General features: G+C 49.6%; 1 long non-coding RNA gene across 1 annotated transcript; it reads right to left on the bottom strand.

The window, feature by feature from the left end:
* Window positions 1-4820: 4820 nt before the first annotated feature.
* On the bottom strand, window positions 4821-8362 carry LOC109780781 (uncharacterized). The gene is made up of 2 exons (XR_005769678.2): window positions 5411-8362; window positions 4821-5323 (listed from the first exon to the last, which is right to left on the bottom strand). It is a non-coding gene; the product is annotated as an uncharacterized lncRNA (long non-coding RNA).
* Between the last annotated feature and the right edge of the window lie 19047 nt (window positions 8363-27409).

Here is a 27409-nt window from a genome sequence, read left to right on the forward strand (position 1 = left end):
CTATACGGCTTTAGCACTCTCACTTAACCATAGGAGTTTGACAAAAAATGTGGGCGCAGCCCCTAGTATCCAAACTAGAATGCTATAAGCACCTGACCGGGTAAGTACCGATCCTTCGCATAATGCGGAAAAAATCTCTATCGATTTGAAACCTCCGAAGAGCTGACCGGCTCTCGCCGCATCATGACAGTCAGTTTTCGGCTTTCTCTACTGAGGTGCTCCTTCGGGTAAACCAGGGCACAATCGCAGTAGTGCTCCCTTTACTACCTTAGCCGATATAGCAGAACGTAAGGTAGCAAGCATATGAGCCGGGCAACCCAACTATTGACCAAAGACATGATTCAGAGCCAATGCATATAATGCTAAATTCGGGGTGCCGAACTATACTGTAAAAAGTGTTCGGACTTTTGTTGCCATAGAGCGGGGTGCTATGAAGCCCCTGGAAAATTGAAACGTACCATAGTGTATGGGTGCTATCTGATGAGCTGATTAATAATAAAAAATAAGAAAACAGAAAAGGAGCAAAAGCATAAAGCAGGGGCCCTAAAATTTGGGCCGCAAACTGTTTCCATTATAATTTGATTAATACGTCAAGGCGCATTGATACAAATAGTGTGATAAGCAACAGGCTATTTAACATGCCATCACCAAGGGAGAGCTCTGTGTGGGCCCTGAAAACAAGTAGAGTGGTCGTTAAAGAGACCACCTAAAAATTCCCCTCTACGTCCAGGCTGACTGTCGTCTTGGTGTATTTGTCCTTCGAAAGGAACTGCGATCAAGCCATCATGGAAGGCATGTGGAAAAGGAACCTGAAAAGGAAAAAGGAAATAGTGAAAGTAAATGTGTCCGGGAACGGTCAAGCCGTATTGTGGATCACAAGGTAGGTATGCCTCCGTCTGTGCCCATGGTATTTTGAGTGCGTAGTTATGTACGCGCGGTACCAATGCCACCACTTGATCGGGACTGGGACGGAGGCCAAATTGCTAGTCGAGCTCCTGACGAGCCGAGCTGTCCTGCTGCAGAATAGTCCAGACCCTCTTAACGGTGTCCACGGGCTCGGCAGCCGAATTAAGGTTCTGCTTGAGAAGGTCGCTCTGTACTTCTGCTGGTAAGGCAGCGGTGTGCTCTTCTATACGGAGGGAGCGTTCCGTGTTGCCATTGACTGTTATGACACCGCGTGGACCGGGCATCTTGAGCTTGAGATAAGCATAGTGTGGCACCGCGTTGAACCGAGCAAATGCGGTTCGTCCAAGCAGTGCGTGGTAGCCGCTGCGAAAAGGGACGATCTCGAAGATCAACTCTTCGCTTCGGAAGTTGTCCGGAGATCCGAAGACAACCTCTAGCGTAATTGAGCCCGTGCAGCGGGCCTCTACACCTGGTATGACTCCTTTGAAGGTAGTCTTTGTGGGCTTGATCCGTAATGGGTTAATGCCCATTTTGCGCACTGTATCCTGATAGAGCAAGTTCAGGCTGCTACCGCCGTCCATAAGGACTCGCGTCAGGTGGAATCCGTCAATTATTGGGTCAAGGACCAATGCGGCTGAACCGCCATGACAGATACTGGTCGGATGATCTCGTTGATCAAAAGTGATCGGGCATGACGACCATGGATTAAATTTTGGGGCGACTGGCTCTATTGCATAGACGTCCCTGAGCACGCGCTTGCGCTCCCTCTTGGGGATGTGTGTAGCATATATCATGTTCACCATTTTGACCCGGGGGAAATTCTTTTGTCCCCCTGTGTTCGGTTGTCGGGGCTCCTCGTCATCATCCTCGCTTTGCGATCCCTTTTCTTTGTTCTCAACATTTAACTTGTCGGCCTGCTTAAAAACCCAACTATCTCTGTTGGTATGATTGGCCGGTTTGTCAGGGGTGCCATGGATTTGGCACAGACGATCGAGTATGCGGTCCAAGCTGGATGGTCCCTGATTGTTTCTTTTATATGGCTTCTTCTCCTGACCGGACTTGGAATCACTGAATCTGGCATTGACTATCATGTCATCGGTGTTGTCACCATTACTTCGGCGTTTGTGTCTGCTACGTCAGAGCTTGCCGTTGCTATTTTTGACCTCATAGGTGCCCGTGTCACTTGCTGTATTTTTGCTACGGGCCAGCCAACTATCCTCTCCCGCACAAAAGCGGGTCATGAGTGCCATGAGGGCTGCCATGGACTTCGGCTTTTCCTGGCCGAGGTGGCGGGCGAGCCATTCGTCACGGATGCTATGTTTAAAGGCCGCTAGGGCTTCGGCATCCGGACAGTCGACGATCTGGTTCTTTTTGGTTAGGAACCTAGTCCAGAATTTCCTGGCTGACTCTCCAGGCTGTTGAACTATGTGGCTTAAGTCATCGGCGTCTAGTGGCCGGACATATGTACTTTGGAAGTTGTCAAGGAAGGCTTCTTCCAAGTCCTCCCAACTGCCAATAAAATTTTCGGGCAGACTGTTTAACCAGTGTCGAGCTGGCCCTTTGAGTTTTAGTGGGAGGTATTTCCGCGGGCCATATGGATGTGGAGAATAAAATCCTCGATCCATACTGCGGGATCTGTTGTTCCATCGTATGATTCGATGTTTACGGGTTTAAACCCTTCTGGGAATTCATGATCCATTACTTCGTCGGTGAAGCAAAGAGGGTGTGCGGCGCCTCAATATCGGGCCGCATCGCGACGTAGCTCCGATGGAGTCCGTCTGCGGTTGTCGGCCCGGGCGTGACTAGGTTTGTCACGTCCGAATAGGTAGCCGTCGTCGCGTGTCGAGGCACGTCCTCGTGATCCATAGATCGATCTTGTCTGTCCTGCTCTACTATCCAGGTCCTGCCGAAGGTCATATGTGTAACCCTGAGCTGTTTTGTCCCTGCCTTTACGGCGAGGTGGGGCGGCCTGGTGTTCGGCTTGAGTTGTCATTTTATCCCGAACGCGTGGTGGTCGGTCAGCCACATTGCGCGATGATGGTACGGGCTCTGGGTCACTTTTGGCTGGGCGCTTAAGGCCGTATTCTTCGGCTGCCAGGACATCAGTCCATCTATCGTTGAGCAGATCTTGATCAGCTTGAAGCTGCTGCTGCTTCTTTTTCAGGCTTCTCACCGTGGCTATTAGCTAGCACTTAAAGCGCTCTTGCTCGAGAGGTTCCTCAGGCACGATAAAATCCTCGTTGCAAAGGCTCACCTCATCCTCGGAGGGTGGAAGATAAGTGCTGCCCTCCGAGTCATCGTTTGTGGCCTGTTCAGTAGGGCTAACTTGCCCATCTTCCCGATCGTCCTGTTCGGCCGTTTGTTCATCGGGATCTTCTTTGTCTTCGGCACCATCTGGAGTGTGATCGTCTCCAATGCCGGTGCTGCTGTCCTTGCTGCGGCAGGATTTAGAGCGGCGCCGCTGACGCCGGCACTTTGGTTGTGTCTTGGGAGGCTCTTCCTCGGCTGGCTTTTCCTTGTCCTCGTCGTTATTCTCTTTGGGTGTATCCACCATGTATACGTCGTACGAAGAAGTGGCCGTCCAGCGTCCGGTAAACGGCGGGTTTTGGCCATGCTCCTCATCTGCATCGTCGTCCATACCGTCGACGTCCTCGGAGCCATAATCGAGGATGTCGGTTAAATCGTCGATAGTGGCTATGTAGTGGGTGGCGGGTGGGAAGCGAAATTCACGTCATCAGCCTCCAGTTCGAACCGGATATAGTTCGGCTATGAGTCCCTCGCTAAGGACAGCTTTTTTAGTGAGTTCGGCATGTTGCCTAGAGGCGAGTGCCGGAAGACGTCTGCCGCACTGAATTCGGTGATCGATGACAGATCTAGCTCGATGTAAGCGGACGCACATGGTTCGGAACTTATCACCGGAAACAAGTCCGAGGTTCCGGAGACACAAATATCACCCGAGGTTGGGTCTGTGTGCGGCTCCAACGCCGCGGAGTCTGCGGCTTCCGTGGCGGGGTTGAGCTTCCCGTCCTCGGATGTCGCGATATGCTCCGGATCTAGGGCCGGAGTAGTTACAGGTGCAATTTCCTGAGTATGGCCCGGTGACAGATTTAAGTCATGTTCACCGTAGGGACAGGGAGCGGCTGCCATGGTCTCAAAGCCGTCGAAGATCAAGTCTCCACGGATATCCGCGACGTAGTTCAAGTTCCCAAATCTAACCTGATGGCCAGGGGCGTAGCTATCGATCTGCTCCAGATGGCCAAGTGAGTTGGCCCGCAATGCGAAGCCGCCGAACACGAAGATCTGCCCGGGGAGGAAGGTTTCCCCTTGGACAGCATCGTTGTTAATGATTTAAGGAGCCACCGAACCTTTTGGGGAGGGCACAGTGGAACTCTCAATGAAAGCACCAATGTCAGTGTCAAAACCGGCGGATCTCGGGTAGGGTGTCCTGAACTGTGTGTCTAAGGTCGATGGTAACAGGAGACGGGGGACACAATGTTTACCTAGGTTCGGGCCCTCTCTATGGAGGTAATACCCTACTTCCTGCTTGATTGATCTTGATGAATATGAGTATTACAAGAGTTGATCTACCACGAGATCGTAATGGCTAAAACCCTAGAAGTCTAGCCTGTATGACTGTATCTGTTTCCGGACTAAGCCCTCCGGTTTATATGGACACCGGAGGGGACTAGGGTTATACAAAGTCGGTTACAGAGAAAGGAATCTTCATATTTGGTCGTCAAGCTTGCCTTCCACGCCAAGGAGAGTCCTATCCGGACACGGGAGAAAGTCTTCGATCTTGTATCTTCACAGCCCATAAGTCCGGCCCATGTCCAACAAGCCGGACGCCCGAGGACCCCTTAGTCCAGGACTCCCTCAATGAACAACCCAACATGTGCTACTATCAAGCATGGAAATATGAAAGTAATACTAGCAAGTAGTTCATGATAACAAAGTGCAAGAAAGCATAGCATGATAGTGAACACAAATCCATAAGCATCACCAAAACAACGATAACCGTATCAAAACAAGCAGACATTTATTAAATATTCAAGTTGAAAACCATGGCTACTGCATGGCCATCATGCAAGTGGGTGTTGTGGCTTGCCTGGGGATGAAGAAACCATCGGGAAGATGTGCGGAAAGATCGCGGAAAGATTTGCCGGAAACACTTCTCTCTCGAAAGGGACTGATTAGGGGCAAGGGCAAAAAGGTCATTTCCAGTATGTCAAAACATAATGAAAGTGACACCAACAGAACGGGCTCGACGAGACGAATAATTAGGCTTTGGATTCACCTCAATCGGAGTCTTGAGCAAAAAGTTACAGCCGTTCGTTCGTTAGCAGAAAAACAAATAAAAATATATGCTTTTCTGTTACTAACGGGTGAACGTTCACAAACTAGAGGATTCGGCCAGCGGCTGAAAAAGGAGAAAACGCATTCTCAGAATACGTCTTCGAAGTAGAGGAAGTGTAATGCCACTGAAGAAGCAGAGATGTACGCTTACTCAGCTGGAAAGTGTATTCTAGGAATTCCGCTTTCACTTAAGTGACGTGACAGAGGCGGGACCGGGACTTGTCTCGCTGACAGGTGGGCCTGCCTCTTTCTCTCTCCTCCCTGCTCTTCCTTCTTCTCCACCCCGACGGCGTGCAGAGGCGGGAGCGAGCCCGACAGCCCCGGCGAGGATCCCCGGCGACTCCGGCCACCTCTCGCGCCGCTCCGCCTACTGGGGTGATCAGGGGAACGGGGCGCATCGACTGGTGCATGGCACGACCTCCAAGGAGGAAGGAGGGAGCAGCAGAAGGGACGCCAGCGGAGGAGGTCGTCGGCCATGGATGCAGTCGGCGATGTGGTTACTCCGGAGGGGAAAGGAAGATGTGGGGAGGATCAGGGGATCGAGGGGGCTCCTCTGGTGGAAGCTAAGTGAGGGGGAGTGGCCGGACTGCTCGAATTTGAGCGGCGGCCGGCGATGGCCGTGGTGGCAGCGGGAGGACAGGAGGGGCTCCGGCGAGGGGTTGAGAGGCTCGGGAGAGAGCTGGGAGCTAGATGAGGTCGATGGAGTGCTCGGGAGCCGCGGGGAGGGGCTATATATAGCCGGGGCGGGGAAGGCCGAGCCGGTCGCCGCCGTGCAAGTTCGGCCAAGGCCCTGGCGACGCTCATCGGTCACGGGGAGGTGCGGGAACACGACGAGGGAGAAGCGGACACGCTACAGAGGGTCACGGAGCAGAGGAGGCCAAGGGGCGCAGGGGAGAAGAAGCCGAACGCCTTAAATGCCTTGTCGGCCATAGTACGCCCGTGGGTGCTCGGCGACGAGCACCGACGGAGAGGCTTCCGCAGAGGGAGATAGCTCCAGGAAGAAGATGACGATGAGGGGGAGCTAGGAGACATGCCCGTGCTCGCTGAGACGCTGAGCAGAGAGCAAGAGAAGAGGACAGAGGCGCCAGAGCACGCGTTTGGCTGGCATGACCCGTGGTCACCGCCTGAGCTGGCATCAAGAGGAGATAAATGACTGTAAATGGTTGTCTTGGGGAGAGTCCTTCCGAGGGAGGTTTCGACTGAGTGAGTAGCTCGAAGAAACGTGCAGTGGTTAGATGGGAATTGAGCTCTGAATGTTGCTGCATCAAACTTAATCGTGATGCAGTGATCACCATAGGAATGCTATGGTCCATATGGGTTGTTTGGGGAGTTTAGGTTAGGAAGGACTATAGTCCTGGGGTTTTAGAGAAGAAATGGGCCGCAAAACAACATAGTTGCTTTGTAACTGACCAATATGGTCTAGAATAAAGATTATGATGATGCACTCAAATGAAGAAGCCACTTGAGCTGAAATTTGGCCAGGAAGGGTTATTTGGTCATATTAGTGTTCCACAAAAATTTCATACCATTTGGCTAAGCCAAAATGGTACTTCCTTCATATAGCACTTCTCTGGACAGAAACTTAGGAAAAATCCTGAGGGAAAATGGCTTGATGAAATGAGCCCAAATCTTGTGGGTATAGGTTATATCGGTAGGAGAAGGTCCTGGAAAATTTTCAGCAGTAATTAAGCAAGATAAAATATACTTGCTTCACTAACTGAAAATTTGGACAGAAACAAAGAATTGATGCTAAGCTCACATGGATGCATTGCATGAGCTCAAATCTTTAGGAGGGCTTTTATTTGATGATATCAAGGACCATCCAAATTTCAACTCAATTGGGTTAACCTAACTAGTACTTCACAAACAATTCCCTCAGACAGGAACTTCGAAAAAATGCTCGGGAATATTTACTAGGAAAATTATGTTGAAGTTTGGCATGAGACATTTATTTTGACATGAAAAGGTTTCCAAAAACTTTGAGGTCAATTGGGCAAAGGTAAATGGCGCTTGCTTCACAAACTGCCATTCAGGACAAAATAGGGAAGGAATTAATTGAGCATGATGAAGAACATGGAAAATGAAATATTTTGCCACATTTGAAGAAGATATGACCCAAACAATTTATGAGAATTATTTGGGAATTTTAGGAGTGATGGAAATATAGGTTTCTTCACAACCTAGGGCAAATTGGGTTATTCCTTTAATAGAAAAAGGAATATTCCCAAGGAAAAGAATATTGGGGTTGGTCCAAGATGGAAATGGCAAGGTCTAGGAAGGGTTTTGAGGATGACAAGCCACTCTAGAAAGAAATAAGAGGTCATCTTCTCCAGTTTCCAGACCACATAACCACGGAAAAAGAAAACTCAAGAAAAAATCTCAGAAAATCAAAAGAAAAAGAAAGGGCCAAAAATCAGGCTGTGACACTGGATGTCTTTTGGTCCAAGAAAAATCATCGCGAAAGTTTCATTCAGTTTGGTATTCCTTTTCTGTGACACTCTAAAACAAGGAAAAAACAGGAACATGCACTGGGCTCTAGGTTAATAGGTTAGTCCCAAAAATCATATAAAATAGCGTATTAATGCATATAAAACATCCAAAACAGATAATATAATAGCATGGAACAATCAAAAATTATAGATACATAGGAGACGTATCAAGCATCCCCAAGCTTAATTCCTGCTCGTCCTCGAGTAGTTAAATGATAAAAATAGAATTTTTGATGTGGGATGCTACCTAACATATTTATGCATGTAATTCTCTTTATTGTGGCATGAATGTTCAGATCCGTAAGATTCAAAACAAAAGTTTAATATTGACATAAAAATAATAATACTTCAAGCATACAGACAAAATAATTATGTCTTCTCAAAATAGCATGGCCAAAGAAAGCTTATCCCTACAAAATCATATAGTCTGGCTATGCTCCATCTTCATCACACAAAACATTTAAATCATGCACAACCCCGATGACAAGCCAAGCAATTGTTTCATACTTTTGACGTTCTCAAACCTTTTCAACTTTCACGCAATACATGAGCGTGAGCCATGGACATAGCACTTTAGGAGGAATAGAATGTGGTTGTGGAGAAGACAAAAAAGAAGGGGATAGTCTCACATCAACTAGGCGTATCAACGGGCTATGGAGATGTCCATCAATAGATATCAATGTGAGTGAGTAGGGATTGCCATGCAAGGGATGCACTAGAGCTATAAGTTTATGAAAGCTCAAAACGAAAAACTAAGTGGGTGTGCATCCAACTTGTTTGCTCATGAAGGCCTAGGGAATTTTGAGGAAGCCCATTGTTGGAATATACAAGCCAAGTTCTATAATGAAAATTCCCACTAGTATATGAAAGTGATATCATAGGAGACTCTCTATCATGAAGATCATGGTGCTAGTTTGAAGCACAAGTGTGGCAAAAGGATAGTAACATTGTCCCTTCTCTCTTTTTTTTCTTTTTTTTGGGGCCTTCTTTTTTTGGCCTTTTCTCTCTTTTTATTTCCTCACATGGGACAATGCTCTAATATGAAGATCATCACACTTTTATTTACTTACAACTCAAAAAATTACAACTCGATACTAGAACAAAATATGACTCTATGTGAATGCCTCCGGCGGTGTACCGGGATGTGCAATGAATCAAGACCGACACGTATGAAAGAATTATGAATGGTGGCTTTGCCACAAATACGATGTCAACTATATGATCATGCAAAGCAATATGACAATGATGATGCGTGTCATAATAAACGGAACGGTGAAAAGTTGCATGGCAATATATCTCGGAATGGCTATGGGAATGCCATGATAGGTAGGTATGGTGGCTGTTTTGAGGAAGGTATGTGGTGGATTTATGGTACCGGCGAAATTTGCGCGGTACTAGAGAGGCTAGCAATGGCGGAAAGGTGAGAGTGCGTATAATCCATGGACTCAACATTAGTCATAAAGAACTCACATACTTATTGCAAAAATCTATTAGTCATCAAAACAAAGTACTACACGCATGCTCCTAGGGGGGTAGATTGGTAGGAAAAGACCATCGCTCGTCCCCGACCGCCACTCATAAGGACGACAATCAAAAAACATCTCATGCTCCAACTTCGTTACATAACGGTTCACCATACGTGCATGCTACGGGACTCACAAACTGCAGCACAGGTATTTCTCAGATTCACAATTACTCACTAGCATGACTCTAATATCACCATCTTCATATCTCAAAACAATCATAGGGAATCAAACTTCTCATAGTGTCGGGGAAACGACACCTATGGGATCACTGGGATCCCTTCTACGGTTGGCGGGCGCGGGGTTGTGAGAAGAGCAGGTTTAGGAGCTAGCACAAAGATCGTTTACCCAGGTTCGGGCCGCGAGGATGCGTAATACCCTAGTCCTGCTTTGGTGTGTATTTCGGAGTGTTCTTGAGCTCTTGAACTAGCTACAGTGGCTGTGTAGTTCCAAAGAGCCGAATCCTTCTCCAGTATGCCTCGGGCCTCCTTTTATAGTCGAAAGGGGCTGCCACAGTGGCACACAGGAGGTGGAAAGGTCAACAGTATTGTGAGCTTATCGCCCGTATTACAGCACAAGACGCATTTAGTGCATCGCTTAGGTGTCCCCTTGCTTTACCGGGGACGGGAACGAGGCCCATCCCGTCCGTCGCCGCTCCGTCTCGCTTCGACACGCGCCCAGGCTAGCGATGTGTGTAGCGCCATGTAGGCAGGCAGGCTGCTGAGGTGGCGCGGTGGCAGGGTCCTCACGAAGACCTGCATGCCACCACGCAGGTGCTTGCTGAGTTGGCCTGGAAGCCGCATGTTGCCACGCAGGTGCCTGCCCAGTTGGTTGGGCTGGCAGCTGCATGCGAACGATGGTGGAGCCTCGGTTGATGCGCGCCTGGCTGTGGACCCACAGGCGTCCTCGGCAAGGGTCTTGCCGCGGTAGCGTGGTTGTCCCCGGCAAAGATCTCGCAGGGGGTCTTGTGGATCTCCTTGGCAAGGATCCCGCCGAGGTTCGTCGTCTTCTGGTCCTCATCTGACCTCGTGTGTTTATGATCTTGACAAAGATCTGCATGCTGTCACAGAGGTGCCTCCTGAGCCTTGGTTCCAATGTGGTTTGTTGGTGCAGTTGGAACCCGTGGGCTCAAGGGTGGCATACTCTGCTGGCGTCGGGCAAGTTGCCCCGACAAGGCTCTTGTCGGGGCCGCGGAGGCCGCGCCGGCAAGGGGCTTGCCGGGGGGTCCACCTCGCCCCTTTGCTCTTTGTGTTTCTGGTTTTGGCGTTGCCTCCATTGTCTTGTGCTTCGGCTTCTCTCCGACTTCCCTCCTCTGCCCTGCTAAGTGCGGCCGCGGCGCGCGGCTCTGACTGCCCGTGCACAAGTAAAGGGGTCAAAAGGAGAGCCCCTACTTTTGTACACCGACAGGAGCCCCCGGGTCTGGGCCACACATAAGTGCGACGCGTTGTTGGGCCAGGCCCAGAACGGTGCGCGGGCAGGTGGGGCGGATTTTTACCGTAGTAATTGTTTCGTCTGCTGCGCTTCCCCACGACCCGCGTTGAACGCGCGACGTGGAGAGTCGTGCGTGACGTGGGGGTCATGCGTGGGGTGGTTCCTGCACGCATGCGTCACATCGCAGTTAATGGGGAAAGAGGCGGCCCGCGCCTTCCCCGTAAAAAGGAATAACTGCGGGCGCGCTGCTCATTTACCCTCCGTGCTTTCCCCAATCTCGGAACCGCCGTCCCCTTCTTCCTCCCTCTCAAGCTCTTGCCTTCGCTCGCCACCGCTGCGCCTTTGCCATCCTTCATTCCTCACCTCCCACAGCCGCGATGGCACCCAACACCAGCAGAGGCAAGGGAGTGGCCAAGGATGCCGGGACGAACGAGCCACCGGAGAGCGAGTTGGCGGTGCGGCAGACGCAGTCCGCCTACTTCCCCACGGCGGTCGATGGAGTCCACCTTCGGGACTACTTCAAGCACTTGTGGGGGTGCAAGACGGGGGGGGGGGGGGGGGAGACAACGGGGCACCCGGCCACGCGCGTCATCCTTGCTGCCTTCGCCGAGGCCGGCCCGAATCGGTACCTGTTCTTCGTCGACTACTTTTCTTGCAGCCTCTGCCCCCTCTTCTCTGATTTCTTCAGCGACATCGTGCACACCTATGACTTCCACCTTCTGGATTTTACCGCTAATGCCGTGGCGTGCATGGCTCTTTTTGCGCACCTCTGCGAGGGCTTCGTCGGGGTGCATCCCAACACGACACTCTTCCGCCACTACTTCTTCCCTCGGATCCAAAAGGGGGGCGCCATCTCCGGTTGTGTCGCCTGGATCCCAAGGTCCAAGGGGACATACCCGGAGGGCGCTTAGAAGGAGAGGTGGGAGGAGTGGCGGGGCCGGTGGTGCTGGATTGAGGAGCAGGATCCACCAGCATTCTGCGAGGTTCGCGAGGCGCCGCCGGTTCACCGAAGTGACTGGAGCGATGTTGATGCCGACGACGCGAAGCTCACGGTCGCCACCACCAGGATTCTTCGCCTCACCGAGGCCGGGCTTACCCTCGAGATGATCGGGGCGGATTTCATCCGCCGCTGAATCGCCCCGCTACACAACAAGGGGAGGCCGGCCTGGCTTTTCACGAATTCGGATGACATCATGAGGCTTCGCCCCGGCCTCGATCACAACCTCACGGTGATGGGGCACGCCCACTTTTGCCAGTGGCTTTTCCAGCTCGACGTGAACCGCGACGGCATGGTCGAACGGTCCGGCAAGGCCGCGAACGCCGGCAAGGTCGCCAAGGAGCCCTTGTTTAAGTTGCCGGCGGGGGTGGTTCCGCTGAGCAACAACTCGCGTCGAAACGACATCATCGCCATGATGCCGGAGTTCAACACGCATGACCTCGTCCCAAATTGGGCCAAGCCGCCGGAGGATCATGTGCAGGAATTATTTGACACCCTAAAGCAGAAGTACATCCGCGATGAGCCGCGGCTCGTCCAGGACACCACCCAGGCGGAGCTGGACTACATTGCCGCCAGGGCGGCGGAGGCGGAGCTCGCCAAGGAGGCCGGCAGCGCCGACGGCGTGGAGGATAGGGCCGCGGTGGCCGCGGAGGAGAAGGAGCTTACCCAGTGGGCGGAGTCCGCTGGGGAAGCCAGCAGCGCCGGCACCGGGGCCCCTCTCGTCGAAGATGTGGTCGACGAGTCATCGGAGGAGGAGCCCGAGGCTGTCGACCCTCCGGTCACGGGGAGAGGGCGAGTCCTGCGGCGGGCCACCTCTGGCGAGCCGGTCCGGCTTGGCAGGGCCGTGCAACCGCGGCAAGCCCAGGAGGGGTCCGTGCGCCAAACGAGGGCCGCGGCGGCGAAGAAGTTGGTGAGGGCCGCGGTGGCGAAGAAGAAGGCAGCTGCCTCTCCTTCGTCCAAGCGTGTTCAGACCCCACCTTCTTACCCCCCCCTCTGGCATACGTTGATGCGGAGGTCGTCTTCGACTTCGGGTCCCTCAGCCCAAGGAGGAAGAGGAAGGCAACAGAGGAGGAGGTGGAGGACGAGTAAGTATCTTGTCCCTTTCTGTCATCTCCGTTCCCTCAGACCGTCCCACTTATCTTGATTCATTTTCATCTTTGCAGGGATGTGGAGACACTGGCCCAGAGGGTGAAAAGGGCCAGGGCTTCGGCGGGCGGCCAGCGCTTGGCAAGCGCTTTCGGCACACCGCTGGTGGTGTTGAGCAGCCCGGACAGCAGCCCCCAGCATAAGTTCATCACTCGCCCTTCGTCAACGTGTGTTGGGGGCATGATCCCTTGGTGCTGATCTTGCCGTGATTGCAGGAGGAGGACATCAGCAGGAGGAGCCACAGAGGGCTACCCCCAACACGCCGCCCCCATCAACCACGCCACCCCGACGGGCATCCCCGGCAAGGGCGCCAAGCACCGAGCCCATGCACACGGACGAGGAGGAGGCGAACTCGGGCGCTGGTGGCTTCGCCTCCGCCAAATGTTGGCGGGGAGGGGACCTCTGCTTCCCAGCCCGGCACGGGTAAGTCACTTGCCTTCCGTCCCTGTTCTTTTTCTGTTCTTTCTGAATCTTGGTCTCGGCTTTGCCTCATCCCCTTCTCGGTATCCAGATCCTCCTTCCGCGGATCCGGAGGACATAGATACCGTCATCGAGGATGTCGCCAGGGATGGCACGGCGGAGGTCGACAGGATCGCTGCCGAGGAGGCCGCCATGGCCGCTGCTGAAGATGCCACCAAGGGGCCCGCCGGGGAGCCCAGCAAGGCTGCTGCCGAGGAGGCCGGCAAGGGGCCCGTCGGGGAGGCCGGCAAGGCCGCTGCCGAGGAGAAGGTGGTTGAAGACCAACCTTCCTCCTCCGCTGCCTCTGGCTCAGGCAGCTATCTGAGGGTGAGCGACGACCTGTTTGTCCACCTCCCAGGGATGGCGAGCACCGGGGCGCCCGTTGAAGGGGAGGTGTTCGATAATGAAGTGCTCGCCGCCGCCGGGCTTGAGGTCATAGACCAGCCGAGCGCCGGTGGCGGCGGTTCCCAGGAAGAGCGGCTCCTCCAGGCCATGGGCGCCAACTTCCAGAAGCTCCGGGCGCTTCGCCGTGCTTGCCTGGACAAGGCCAAGTCCGGGATGGCGGTGGTGGACAAGGCGGAGGCGGACCTCGAGGGGCATGTTGCCGAGGCGCAGGCTTGGTTCCACCAGGCCCACAAGGACCTGAAGGCCGCCCAGGACGCGCTGGCTGAGCGTGACCTGGCGCTCTTCATGAAGCAGGCCGACATCGAGAAGGCCCAGGAAATGGCGAAGCAGGAGGCCGCTCAGGCCGAGGCCGCTCGGCACCAGCAGCAGGCTGCGCTAAACTCCCAGGAGGAGGACCTTGCCGCAGGCGAGGAGAGGCTCGCCGCAACGCTCCGCGGCAAGGACGCGAGGTGGAGAAACTCGTCGTGCAGCGGACCCAGGAGCTGGAGCAGAGGCACAAGGAGGCACTCAATGCCCAGGCTCTGGTTCACGCTGGCAAGGTGAAGGAGCTGGAGGTTGAGCGGGACAAGCTGAAGGACCAGGTCCTGATGCTGTCCAAGGAGAAGGACACGCTCAACGGTGCCCTGGTGGAGGCGCAGGGCGCAGTCCTTGGCAAGGCTGAGCAGCTCTCCAAGGCCAACGATTACATCAAAGACCTGAAGCGGAAGCTGGAGGGTCTTGAGCAGACGCTCTTGGAGTCCAAGGCCCGGGAGGAGACCCTGGCCAAGGATCTGGAGGCCAAGAAGTAGCAGCGGAAGAAGGAAGCCGCCAACCACAGGGATTTTGTGGATGGTGAGAATCGTTGGATCGGCCGCCTCGAAGACGTCGCTGGCAGGATCACCATGCAGTTAGCCACCATGGGGATGCCAAATGTGAGGTACACCCCGGAGCACAACGCGAGCCCCAACGCCAAGCTGACCCTATTCTTTGAGGGTGTCCTTGGAGCCCTGGAGCATCTTCGCACCACCAGGGCGGCCTCGCTGGCCGATGAGGCCCGGAAGCTCTGCCGGGGTGCCATGACCAAGGTCCTCACCAAGGTGGCGTACTAGAACCCCACCCTTGACTTCGACGCCGCGCTAGAGAGCTTGCCGGAGGATGCTGACCTCACACCGCTCAAGGAGCGTATCAAGCCCATCATCAGCCGTGTCGACGGAATTCAGAGGGTGGAGGGCCAGCGCCGGGATTAGGCACCCCGTTTCTTATCGTCGCTGCAGGTTCATGACCAAGACAATTTCTATCTTTAGTTACATCCGCAACAACAATTGATGTAATATAACTCTGCAGTACTTTTAAATTGACGCATATTATTTTCCTGTTGAATCCCTTTTTGTATGTCCACCCTATGTTTCTTTGGGTAGGCTGGTCGGCGCGTAAACCCAAGCCGCGGCGCCTCGAGGACGGATCCTCGATAGCCTGCTGGGTGTGCTTGCTGCCAGGCAAACCACCTTACCGCTCTCAACGCGGCCGCTCGAACTGTCGAGCTTGACTCGAGTCAGAATCGAGAGCGTTGCCAATTGCGGAAGGCTACCCCGCCGTTCTCGACGCGGCCGCTTAAGCTGTTGAATGGACTCAAAACAGAGTAAGGGCATTGCCAATAGCGGGATGGCCCCATTGCGTGCAGGTTTTCCATACAAAGAACAAGATCTCCGAGGGGAATAACCTTATCTAAAAAGGAAATATTTAAAGTTTGGAATGACTTAGCTTTCCTGTCGCCGCACTGGCGCCCTTCGCGCTTGCAGACGGCGCCATTCTCTTGGCCGTCTTCTTCTTTAGAAGCCATGGCCACGAGGAACTGCTAAGCTGGCTGCTAAACCAGATTATCACAACTTCACCCCTACCTGGCGCGCCAAAGATGTCGGGGAAACGACACCTATGGGATCACTTGGATCCCTTCTATGGTTGGCGGGCGCGGGGTTGTGAGAAGAGCAGGTTTAGGAGCTAGCACAAAGATCGTTTACCCAGGTTCGGGCCGCGAGGATGCGTAATACCCTAGTCCTGCTTTGGTGTGTATTTCAGAGTGTTCTTGAGCTCTTGAACTAGCTACGGTGGCTGCGTAGTTCCAAAGAGCCGAATCCTTCTCCAGTATGCCTCGGGCCATCTAAAGGGGCTGCCACAGTGGCACAAAGGAGGTGGAAAGGTCTACAGTATTGTGAGCTTATCGCCCGCATTACAGGACAAGACGCATTTAGTGCATCGCTTGGGTGTCCCTTGCTTTGTCGGGGATGGGAACGAGGCCCGCCCGTCCGTCGCCGCTCCGTCTCGCTTTGACACGCGCCCAGGCCAGCGATGTGTGCAGCGCCATGTAGGCAGGCAGGCTGCTGAGGTGGCGCGGTGGCAGGGCCTTCACGAAGACCTGCATGCCACCATGCAGGTGCTTGCTGAGTTGGCCTGGAAGCCGCATGTTGCCACGCAGGTGCCTGCCCAATTGGTTGGGCTGGCAACTGCATGCGAATGGCGGCGGAGTCTTGGTTGATGCGGGCCTGGATGTGGACCCACAGGTGTTTGCACAAGAACACGTCACCGTGTACCCTCGATGCCGGGGGTGATGCACCGCAGCTCACATCGAAGGAGACCCGACCGACAGCGCGATACGCATGACAGTCGGCGGGCGCTTTTGAGACCGGAAACCCCACACGCCCGGGAGGGACCCCGTCAGGGAGTGCGGCGGCTATGGGCTGCCCTAGGTCGATTCGCTCGCCCTAGAGCCTCGAGATTCGCTGCCCTCCAATATGAAGAACGAACGAAGAACGAGAAAGAAAGATACAAGGGTAGGGGATAATGATAGATGAACACAAAAGTGTAATAGATTGATTGGTTCGATTGGTGTTTTTCCATCGGCCATCACCCCCAACATATATAAGAGGCGGCTGGACTTCTCGTACAAGTAAAGGATTCATGTAGGCTTTCCTTACAAAAAATAACATTAATTCACGTTCTAGAGTCCTAGTTCTATTCCAACTTGGATTCAGTCTGAATCTGGCCAACTTCTGCCTTCCTCCTTGCGCGGGCCGTCGAGCTTGCATATGATCTGCGATCAAGACGGCCCAAATATCAAACTTGTGCACCTTGACGAGACAAACAACTCTCATGTTGATCATTTTTTCAAATAAGGCCATCTTGAATACGTTTTGAGGTCATCTTTACCTTCCAGTCAGACTCGGTTTTGCAGCAGACTGGATTATCCGAGTCTCGTAGTGAATATGCAGGCCATATACTATCTTTGATGATGATGAATCCAAAACCAAAGTTTACCGTTTTGACGATACGCACAACTTCCGTATTGAACACTTCTCCATCCGAGATCATCTTGATAAACTTTCGGGCACATGTTCAGTTTCACTCGGATTCGAGCTCATCCATTCGGATATTACAGTCTTTCACTCGGATCGTCCGACTGGACTTTTTCACTCGGATGTTAGAATCTTTCACTCGGATGACTATATTTTCACTCGGAAGACAATCTTTCACTCGGATGACTATATTTTCACTCGGAAGGCAATATCTTACTCGATCGGCAAGTTTTCATTCCGACGGTAATCTTTTCACTCGGAATATTTTCACCCGGAGGACAATTTCACTCGGATGACTATATTTTCACTCGGATGATAATAACTTCACTCGGACGGCAAACTTTCGCACTCGGATGGTAAGCTTTTCACTCGGATTTCCTGACTGAAAAATATAGCCTGATCTTGATTTGTCTCTCCAGGTCTCATATGACGTCAGATTGAGACGAGTTATATATGAAAATCGATCAGCTCGACGAGACGAAACTTTCTCATGTTGAAGGTTTTTCGATTCATGGCTTTCTTGATGGCCGAATTGCTCACACATTGCATGAGACACTCATCAACATGTGTCTGGTGTCAAGCGTAATATTTTGGTCTCTGGTATGGCTGGACTGTATTGACTGTAACTTTTGTATATGAACTCGGATTAAGACGATTTATATATGAAAATCGATTGCCTCGACGAGATGAAGACAATTATTTTAGAGTGCTCATTCATCCGAGGTTGTCTTGAAGGTATAATCGACCGAAAAGCACTCAGAACACTAAATTCTGCCACTCGGAGTACAGTTTCGGCCACTAAGATGAGGTCGGATATCGATGACTTAAATATCAAAGTTGTTCCACTCGGCGACCTGAAACTTTTCATGCTGAAAACCTTTTCACTCGAGTCCATCTTATTTGCCTTTTGTACCTTGCCAAAATTTGGTGTCAACACATGCCCCCTATTTTCTGGCAGAGCTTGCGTGCCAGAAAATACTTCTTTTAAGCACGATGTCAACACTACATCGGCTGTGCATGCTGAGGATGACAATTGTTATCGACCATATGCTTAGGCTTGTTGCTTCTTGGGTAGAGCCTCTTGGATAATAGTCGTCTGAGAACAACAATTGGATGTCACAAAGGCCTCCACGTAAGTTTCTTATGTCAATCCAGACCTTGCTTTTGTCCAGGCACTCCCTGGGAATATTAGAACCATTCAGCGACAGTTGCCGAACGATTATGACCATGCACCTCAAAAGAATACCGTCAACTGTTTGGCGACTCAACTCGTTATTAATCAAAGTACACCATCAAGACTCCGCCAAACAACATCTGTCTCCTGACTTGGATCCTGCAAATAGCTAATATCAGGAGTCAAAGCTTTTTTATGCACTAGACCCTTGATTGGTGGCTGAATCAATAATTAAGTCGGCCTTACCAGTATTGGCAAACACTGAGCATCGGCTATAGGAGTAGGAGATCAACCATGGTGAACACCATTAGCCAGATGCCGGCTTTGCCAACACAATGAATTCTGAGGGCGATATGCAAATATCGGCCATGCGTTCTCATCTCAAAGGAGCTCGGGAGTCCGTCCACCAAAGTGTGAATAGCCAAAATAAGTCAGATGTTTCGGCTGAGGATAAATTCCATAGCGTTGATTTTGATGGTACGATTGAAGAATGAGGATGACACGCCTCCTGGAGTCTCCTATAGTGAGATGAAAATTGTCGTCCTCGCCTACAGGCTTTACGCATGTACTCCCTTATTTCTGCTGGCTTCGCAACAGGAGATGTGATGCCGCTCTTGACTTGAGGATTTCCCTTAGGAGCCCAGGCCATGTTCCTCTTCTCCAGCTCTTTGGCCCTAAGCCGATTCAACTTCTTCTGTTGCAAATATGGTAAGCCGAGTGGGTGTCCCGGCTGGGACTTTGGTTTATGCACTGGCAAGTTCTTCCTGGCTTTGGGCATCTCCGGCTTGGCCTGTCCAAACTCGGCGATTGGATCCTTGGAATTTACTTGCTTCACTTTCTTGTCCTTAGCAGCCAACATAGACTCAGCTGGCTTTTTGTCATTTGGAGTCGGATCTGAAATAGCACATTTGCGGCCATCCTTTTTCACTCGGTACACTTGCTTGACCATGTCCATCTTCTTTGCTGAGGTCCAGACCGATTCTTTTTGGTTGAGCCGGTCTTTAACATGTTGTTTTTGAACAAACGATGATCCTCTCAGAGCTTCATAAATTTGGTGAGGTGGTTTAGAATATTATGGACGGTGTGCCCGTGATTTATAATTGCCCCATGATTGATATGAATAATAGTCGGCAGGGGGATATCCATGACATTGGCATTCGTGGCCCAAAAGGAGGATATAGAGTCTGTTTGCTCAACTTCTTCCTTCACCAATCCCGGTCTTCAAATTTATGCCTTGGGGTGACTTCGATGCTTTTGTTTCACTCGGCCGATAAGCACTCTTTGCCTCACTTATCTTCTGATATTTTTCTAATAACTGCGCGAAAGTGACTTTCGGCTTTTTACCTTTGTGCTTACCATTGCCTTTGCTTTCATTAGTTGTGCGTGCATCGGTCTTTAAATCTTCTCGTTGCCCCCTAGTGCTAGATGTCGCCATTGTAGCTTTGATGGAATTTCCGTCTTCAAGATTGTTCTTGATGCACTTTTTAACAATATCCTTGCTCGAAGACCTGACCCCGTCATCATTGGTGTGTACCTGTCCACTTTTAGATGAATCGGCTGGAGATAGCCGAGTCAACATTTGATTGCCGTCAAAACCAATCTGATCCGACTGGCCAAATGATCGCGCCTCAACAAACTCCAATCGTCCTATTTTGTCCGATTGCTCGACTTGATGGATCATGTTGCAATCTTTCACATTTTTCTCGAACATTCGCCCTTGTCTTGACGGCTCGACATCGTGATCAATTATAATAATAGGAGTAGTCAGCGATGTACCGATGATGTGATCAACTATGCCTGCACTAGATGTACACCCCTGGTCCATTAACCGATATTGTAATACCGGATCTGAAACAAAACAACCGAGTGGTGCCAGCTTAGTGTCATCTGACTCGGCTATGCATTGATTTTCGTCGTCCTTTCCCGATACTTTTGAATCGGCTATCTCGAAGGACTTTGGACCTGGCTTTATATTCCTGCAACCAAAATAATCACAGAATATACGTCTCACCTGAGACCAAATGTTAGCCAGGCATGAAACAAACAAAGTTATCCATATGAATATAAATTTCAGTTGGCATGACGGGAACAACTTTGGTTGTGATAAGTTGTCACTATTAGCCTCTATGAATGACACCACATGTTGCCTAGCATGATTAGTGATAAGATCATTTCTAACAAACAGATTACTCATTTTGATTGGTCTTTTAAAATTAATTAGAATCTTACTAACGGGTGCATCAACAATATGATTTTGACCGAATCGAAAATTGAGTAAACTGTCGGCTAGGTGTACCTTTGTGAAGATTTTGGAAGGAGAAGATGGTTGCACCACTGGAATACCTTGCTCCACTTCTGGATAATTCTCCAACACCTCTTCCTCTTCTTCTGGATCTCGTGCCTCATCTCTCGGATTGCCTGAGTAGATTTCACTCGGATTGCCTGAGTATATTTCAGTCGGATTACCCGAGTATATTTCAGTTGGATTGCCCGTGTGGATTTCACTCGGTCGCTCTTTGTCAGTTGAACTTTGCTCGGCTGCATTTTCTTGTTCTTGATGTTCATCGTTAACTGAACTGTGTTCGGCCATATTACCTTGTTCTTGATGCTCATCAATATCTTTAGCACGAAACTCATAGGGTAGCATGTAAGCTCCCTTATATCCAGAAAAATCGAGCCGACCAATTTGCTGCGTTTGCCGTTCCTTTGCGCAGTGAAGCTTGCATCTTCTGTTTCGATATGCTCGGTAATAACTGGCTTGATGCACTCGACATTAGCTGTCTCAGTGCTCAATCCGGTTTCAACCGAATCTACTGTATTAGCCGAGTGAATCCTTTTTTGCCGATTTGCCTGCAAAGCTTCTTTTTTATCTTGCCTCAAAAGTGCAGAAGGGCCAACATGGTTGCTACATGGAGGAAGGCACTTGACGTACTCTTGCAAATCATCGTCTCCACGCTTCTTCTTGAGTGCTTCATAAGCCCATCGATATTCTGCTGGTAATTCCTCAAGGGTAGGTGTAGTAAATTCGTTAACACTATTCCCTGTGAGCTCTGGCTTGATCTTGTCCACTTGGGCCACATATTTTTCTTTAAACTCAGCCCTGCTTGGATCGGCTTGCCCCCCAATACTTTTAGGATCTTTCGGCAATGAATTGATATTGCCGAAATTTTGCGATTGTATAGGGGGTGTATAACATGCTACAATGATAGGTGAAGGCATGTGCATCATTGTTGAATATTTTCTCTCGACAATTTGATCAATCGGCAACACTTCATCCTCTTTCAAAACCCTAGCTCTTATTGCCTCATAATCAGGAACCAATCCCTTGTCGTGTTGCTCAAGGCAAATAGCACTAATCTTCTTATTTTGGCTAAAAATTTTAATGCAGCCAGAGCCACCTCATCTCTTGCAATATTAGGCACATATGCTCCTATAGAATCTCCATTCACTCGGCCATAACCGTGAAGGTGAGCCGAGTCATGAATATTTTTAGTTTCATACGCCACTGAACAATTAATCTGACGAGGTGTAGTATATGATGTTTGAGGATAACCGGCCGAATAGCTAATAGAAGCATGGCCGATTCCCCCATTCATCGGCATGTTTGGGGATGAACCCGCATATTGTGAGTCGGCTGTCGATGGATAAAACTTTGAGATGCCCTCCTGACATGAGGTGTCCTATATTGATCACTCGAACAAATCGTGTTGTTCACCGGCATATTGAAAGATGTTGCCGATGCACGAAAGTTCAGATTCATAAGTTGCATGTCACGATTCTGTAAATTCCAAGTTTCTCCAACGGAATAACTAGTCGGCCTTTGCTCATTAGGGCTAGCCGACATCACATGTCCGTTGAAAGATCTAGCAACATCAACATAATGGCTATTTGCATCTACGCAAGGAGATTGATGATACATGTTACCGTTGTAGATTGCAGCCGCTTGATGACGCTCTCCTCGTAGCAAGAATAGGCTGGAGATTGTTCAAAGCTTCATCCCTAGCGGAGTCACCAAAAAGTGTGTTCGCACACGAACACATCACCATGTACCCTCGACGCCGGGGGTGATGCACCACAGCTCACGTTGAAGGAGACCCAACCGACAGCGCGATACGCATGACAGTAGGCAGGCGCTTTTGAGACCCGAAACCCTACATGCCCGGGAGGGACCCCGTCAGGGAGTGTGGTGGCTATGGGCTGCCCTTGGTCGATTCGCTCGCCCCTAGAGCCTCGAGACTCGCTGCCCTCCAATATGAAGAACGAAAGAAGAACGAGAAAGAAAGATACAAGGGTAGGGGATAATGATAGATGAACACAAAAGTGTAATAGATTGAGTGGTTCGATTGGTGTTTTTCCATCGGCCATCACCCCCAACATATATAAGAGGCGGCTGGACTTCCCGTACAAGTAAAGGATTCACCTAGGCTTTCCTTACAAAAAATAACATTAATTCACGTTCTAGAGTCCTAGTTCTATTCCAACTCGGATTCAGTCTGAATCTGGCCAACTTCTATCTTCCTCCTTGCGCGGGCCGTCGAGCTTGCATATGATCTGCGATCAAGACGGCCCAAATATCAAACTTGTGCGCCTCGACGAGACGAACAACTCTCATGTTGATCACTTTTTCAAATAAGGCCATCTTGAATACTTTTTGAGGTCATCTTTACCTTCTAGTCGGACTCGGTCTTGCATCAGACTAGATTATCCGAGTCTCGTAGTGAATATGCAGGCCATAAACTATCTCTGATGATGATGACTCCAAAACCAAAGTTTATCTTTTTTACGATACGCACAACTTCCGTATTGAACACTTCTCCATCCGAGGTCATCTTGATAAACTTTCGGGAACATTTTCAGTTTCACTCGGATTCGAGCTCATCCATTCGGATATTAGAGTCTTTCACTCGGATCGTCCGACTGGACTTTTTCACTCGGATGTTAGAATCTTTCACTCGGATGACTATATTTTCACTCGGAAGACAATCTTTCACTCGGATGACTATATTTTCACTCGGAAGGCAATATCTTACTCGATCGGCAAGTTTTCATTCCGACGGTAATCTTTTCACTCGGAATATTTTCACCTGGAGGACAATTTCACTCGGATGACTATATTTTCACTCGGATGATAATAACTTCACTCGGACGGCAAACTTTCACTCGATCGGTAAGTTTGCACTCGGATGGTAAGCTTTTCACTCGGATTTCCTGACTGAAAATATAGCCTGATCTTGATTTGTCTCTCCAGGTCTCATATGACGTCGGATTGAGACGAGTTATATATGAAAATCGATCAGCTCGACGAGACAAAAATTTCTCATGTTGAAGGTTTTTCGATTCATGGCCTTCTTGATGGTCGAATTGCTCACACATTGCATCAGACACTCATCAACATGTGTCTGGTGTCGAGCGTAATATTTTGGTCTCTGGTAGGGCTGGACTGTATTGACTGTAACTTTTGCATATGAACTCGGATTAAAACGATTTATATATGAAAATCGATTGCCTCAACGAGACGAAGACAATTCTTTTAGAGTGCTCATTCATCCGAGGTTGGCTTGAAGGTGTAATCTACCGAAAAGCAATCAGAACACTAAATTCTGCCACTCGGAGTACAATTTCGGCCACTAAGATGAGGTCGGATATCAATGACTTAAACATCAAAGTTGTTCCACTCGGCGACCTGAAACTTTTCGTGCTGAAATTTTTTTCACTCGAGCCCATCTTATTTGCCTTTTGTACCTCGCCAAAATCTGGTGTCAACAGCAGGCGTCCTCGGCAAGGGTCTTGCCGGGGCCCCGGCAAGGGTCTTGCCGCGGTAGTGTGGTTGTCCCCGGCAAGGATCTCGGCGGGGTCTTGTGGATCTCCTCGGCAAGGATCCCGCCGAGGTTCGTCGTCTTCTGGTCCTCATCTGACCTCATGTGTTTATGATCTTGACAAAGATCTGCATGCTGTCACAGAGGTGCCTCCCGAGCCTTGGTTCCAATGTGGTTTGTTGGTGAACTTGGAACCCGTGGGCTCAAGGGTGGCATACTCTGCTGGCGTCGGGCAAGTTTCCCCGGCAAGGCTCTTGCCGGGGCCACGGAGGCCGCCCCGGGAAGGGTCTTGCCAGGGGGGGGGGGGGTCCACCTCGCCCCTTTGCTCTTTGTGTTTCTGGTTTTGGCGTTGCCTCGGTTATCTTGTGCTTCGGCTTCTCTCTGGCTTCCCTCCTCTGCCCTGCTAAGTGCGGCGCGACGCGCGGCTCTGACTGCCCATGTACAAGTAAAGGGGTCAAAAGGAGAGCCCCTACTTTTGTACACCGACACATAGTATTCAATGCACTTTATATGAAAGTTTTTATTATATCCCTCTTGGATTCCTATCATATTAGGACTAAATTTATAACCAAAGCAAATTACCATGCTGTTTTAAAGACTCTCAAAATAATATAAGTGAAGTGCGAGAGTTCGTCTGTTTCTATAAAATAAAACCACCGTCGTGCTCTAAAAAGATATAAGTGGAGCACCAGAGCAATTTTGCCTAGCTCAAAAGATGTAAGTGAAGCACATAGAGTATTCTAATAAATCCCGGTTCATGCCTGTCTCTCCCAAAAGGTGTGTACAGCAAGGATGATTGTGGAAAACTAAAAAGAAAAAACTGAAATCATACAAGACGCTCCAAGCAAAACACATATCATGTGGTGAATAAAAATATAGCCTCAAGTAAAGTTATCGATAGACGAAGATGAAAGAGGGGATGACTTCCGGGAGGCATCCCCAAGCTTAGGCTCTTGGTTGTCCTTAAATATTACCTTGGAGTTCCTTGGGCATCCCCAAGCTTAGGCTCTTGCCACTCCTTATTACATAGTCCATTAAATCCTTACCCAAAACTTGAAAACTTCACAACACAAAACTCAACAGAAAATCTCGTAAGCTCCGTTAGTATAAGAAAATAAATCACCACTTTTGGTTCTGTTGTGAACTCATTCTTTATTTATATTGGTGTAATATCTACTGTATTCCAACTTTTCCATGGTTCATACCCCCCGATACTAGCCATAGATGCATCAAAATAAGCAAACAACCCGCGAAAAACATAATCTGTCAAAAATTGAACAGCCTGTAGTAATCTGAATAGTTCGCATACTTCTGTAACTCCAAAAATCCTGAAAATTTAGGACGACCTGGGAAATTTGTACATCAATCTACTATAAAGAAATTCAGAATTTTTAGTTGCTTCTGTGATTTTTAAAAATTCTGGGACTGAGCGCATAAGTTTCTGTTTTTTCAGTATGATCAAATCAACTATTACCGTAAGCTATCCCAAAGGTCTTACTTGGCACAAACACTAACTAAAACACAGAACCACATCTAACCAGAGGCTAGATGAAATATTTATTGCAAAAAAGAACCTAAAGCAAAAACAAAAATAAAGTTGGGTTGCCTTCCAACAAACGCTATTGTTTAACGCCCTTAGCTAGGCATAAAACACGAATAGATCTAAGTGTTATCATCTTCGGCATTGTAACATCCCAAATTTTCAATTTGGAATGTTATACATAGATCATCATTTGCATATCATGTTTTGTTGCATTTTGACAAAATCCTCGATAAATCCTAAGCAACTCAAGGACCCTCGGAGAGAGTTGGGGATTTTCTCAAATTTTCTTATTTGATTTTTCAAACGAGGATTGGGATTTTAATTATTTTTCTCTCCGGAAAAATATTTCAATTTATAAATAAACGAGAGGAGAAAATATGACTTCTCCAAAATATTGAAATACTGGAGGAAAAATGTTAAAAATCATTATTTGGAATTTATCGGATTTTATTTGCAATTTTTATTGCATTTAAAAATATGCATGTTTTTAAAGTATTTATTTTTGATTTTAGAAATGTTCACCCTATTCTAGATTTTCTAACTAGACGGGGAAAATTTATTTCATATTTTTCTGATTTTTATTTATTTTTCTACGCAATATTTTCCGCGGAACATTAAAAAAAATTGCGCCCGCGCCGCCTGGGCCGAGCCCAGCCGAGCCCGCCCGCGCTCTCCTTCCTCCCCACGACGCCGCCGGAGTCCGGCCTCGCCACGGACGCCGTCGCCGCCTCGGTGCCCCCTTCCCCAAGCCCCCCCTCTATATATACCCCCCTCCGTTTTCGCCACCATCGCCGCCGGAGGAGCCGCCCGCCGCCGCCGCATCTAGCCGCCGCCGCCGCCTTTGCCTTGCCGCCCGCCGCCGGGAGCCCCCGAGCCGGAGCCCCTCGTCGCCGGAGCCGCCGCCCCCGAGCCCCGCACCCCCGCCGCCCGAGCCCCGCCCGCCGGAGCCCCTCGCCGGAGTCCCGCCAAGTACTGCCGCCGCCGGCCGTTTTTGCTATTGACCGTTTTTTCTGAAAAAAAACTTTTGTTTAAAAAAAAACCCTAGATCGGTTTTTTTCGGTTTTCTTATTTCACGAGCGTTCACCGAACCGTTCGTTTTAACGAACGCGTTCGTCGCTTTTTCTCTGTTAACGAACGTCCGTTATTTAACCGTTCGTCCGTTTTTCTTTTCGTCGGATTTTCTCGTTATTTTCTCAGATTCGATTTCCGATCGAATTTTCGAATCTGTTTAACTTTTCGCTCGTTTATCGGAATGAGGTGATTCAAGCGCCTAGAGTTTCGTCTCGAAATTCTCTTTCCGTTTAACCTACTCAAACAAGTTTTTGCAACAGTAAAATTTGACCTAGATCCAGATTAGCAAACGGAGTTTCTTTCTTTCACCGTTTGACTTTCGTTGCTTCTTTCAAGTTGATTCTTTTTGCAAACCGGAGTTCTTAAGTTGAACTTTCTGGTTGGATCTTTCTTTCGAGTTTTACCTGTGCATTAGATGAGTACTGATTGTATGCTTGTTTGTTTGCGATAGAGTATCCGGAGTGTGCCGCTTGTTACTTCGACTCGCTAGGTTTTGCGGATCATCAGCAAGGCAAGTAACACTTTGATCATACCCCGTTCATACCCAGTTTTATTGCATTAGATCTATTTCCTCAAACACATTGCATGATTAGGATCTAATTAAACTGTGGGTATTGGGAAGTAGTTGAGGTAGTACCTATTACCTGTTTTCTTATCAAACCCTTGGGAGTTACTTCTACGTTGCTTTTATTATTGCCATGCTATGCTCGTAGACGTGGATTGGGTTTGAGAGATATTCATGACAGATGTGAGTGTTTAATAATGGT

The sequence above is a fragment of the Aegilops tauschii genome, chromosome 1 (genome assembly GCF_002575655.3).
Source record: "Aegilops tauschii subsp. strangulata cultivar AL8/78 chromosome 1, Aet v6.0, whole genome shotgun sequence".
NCBI lineage: Eukaryota > Viridiplantae > Streptophyta > Magnoliopsida > Poales > Poaceae > Aegilops > Aegilops tauschii.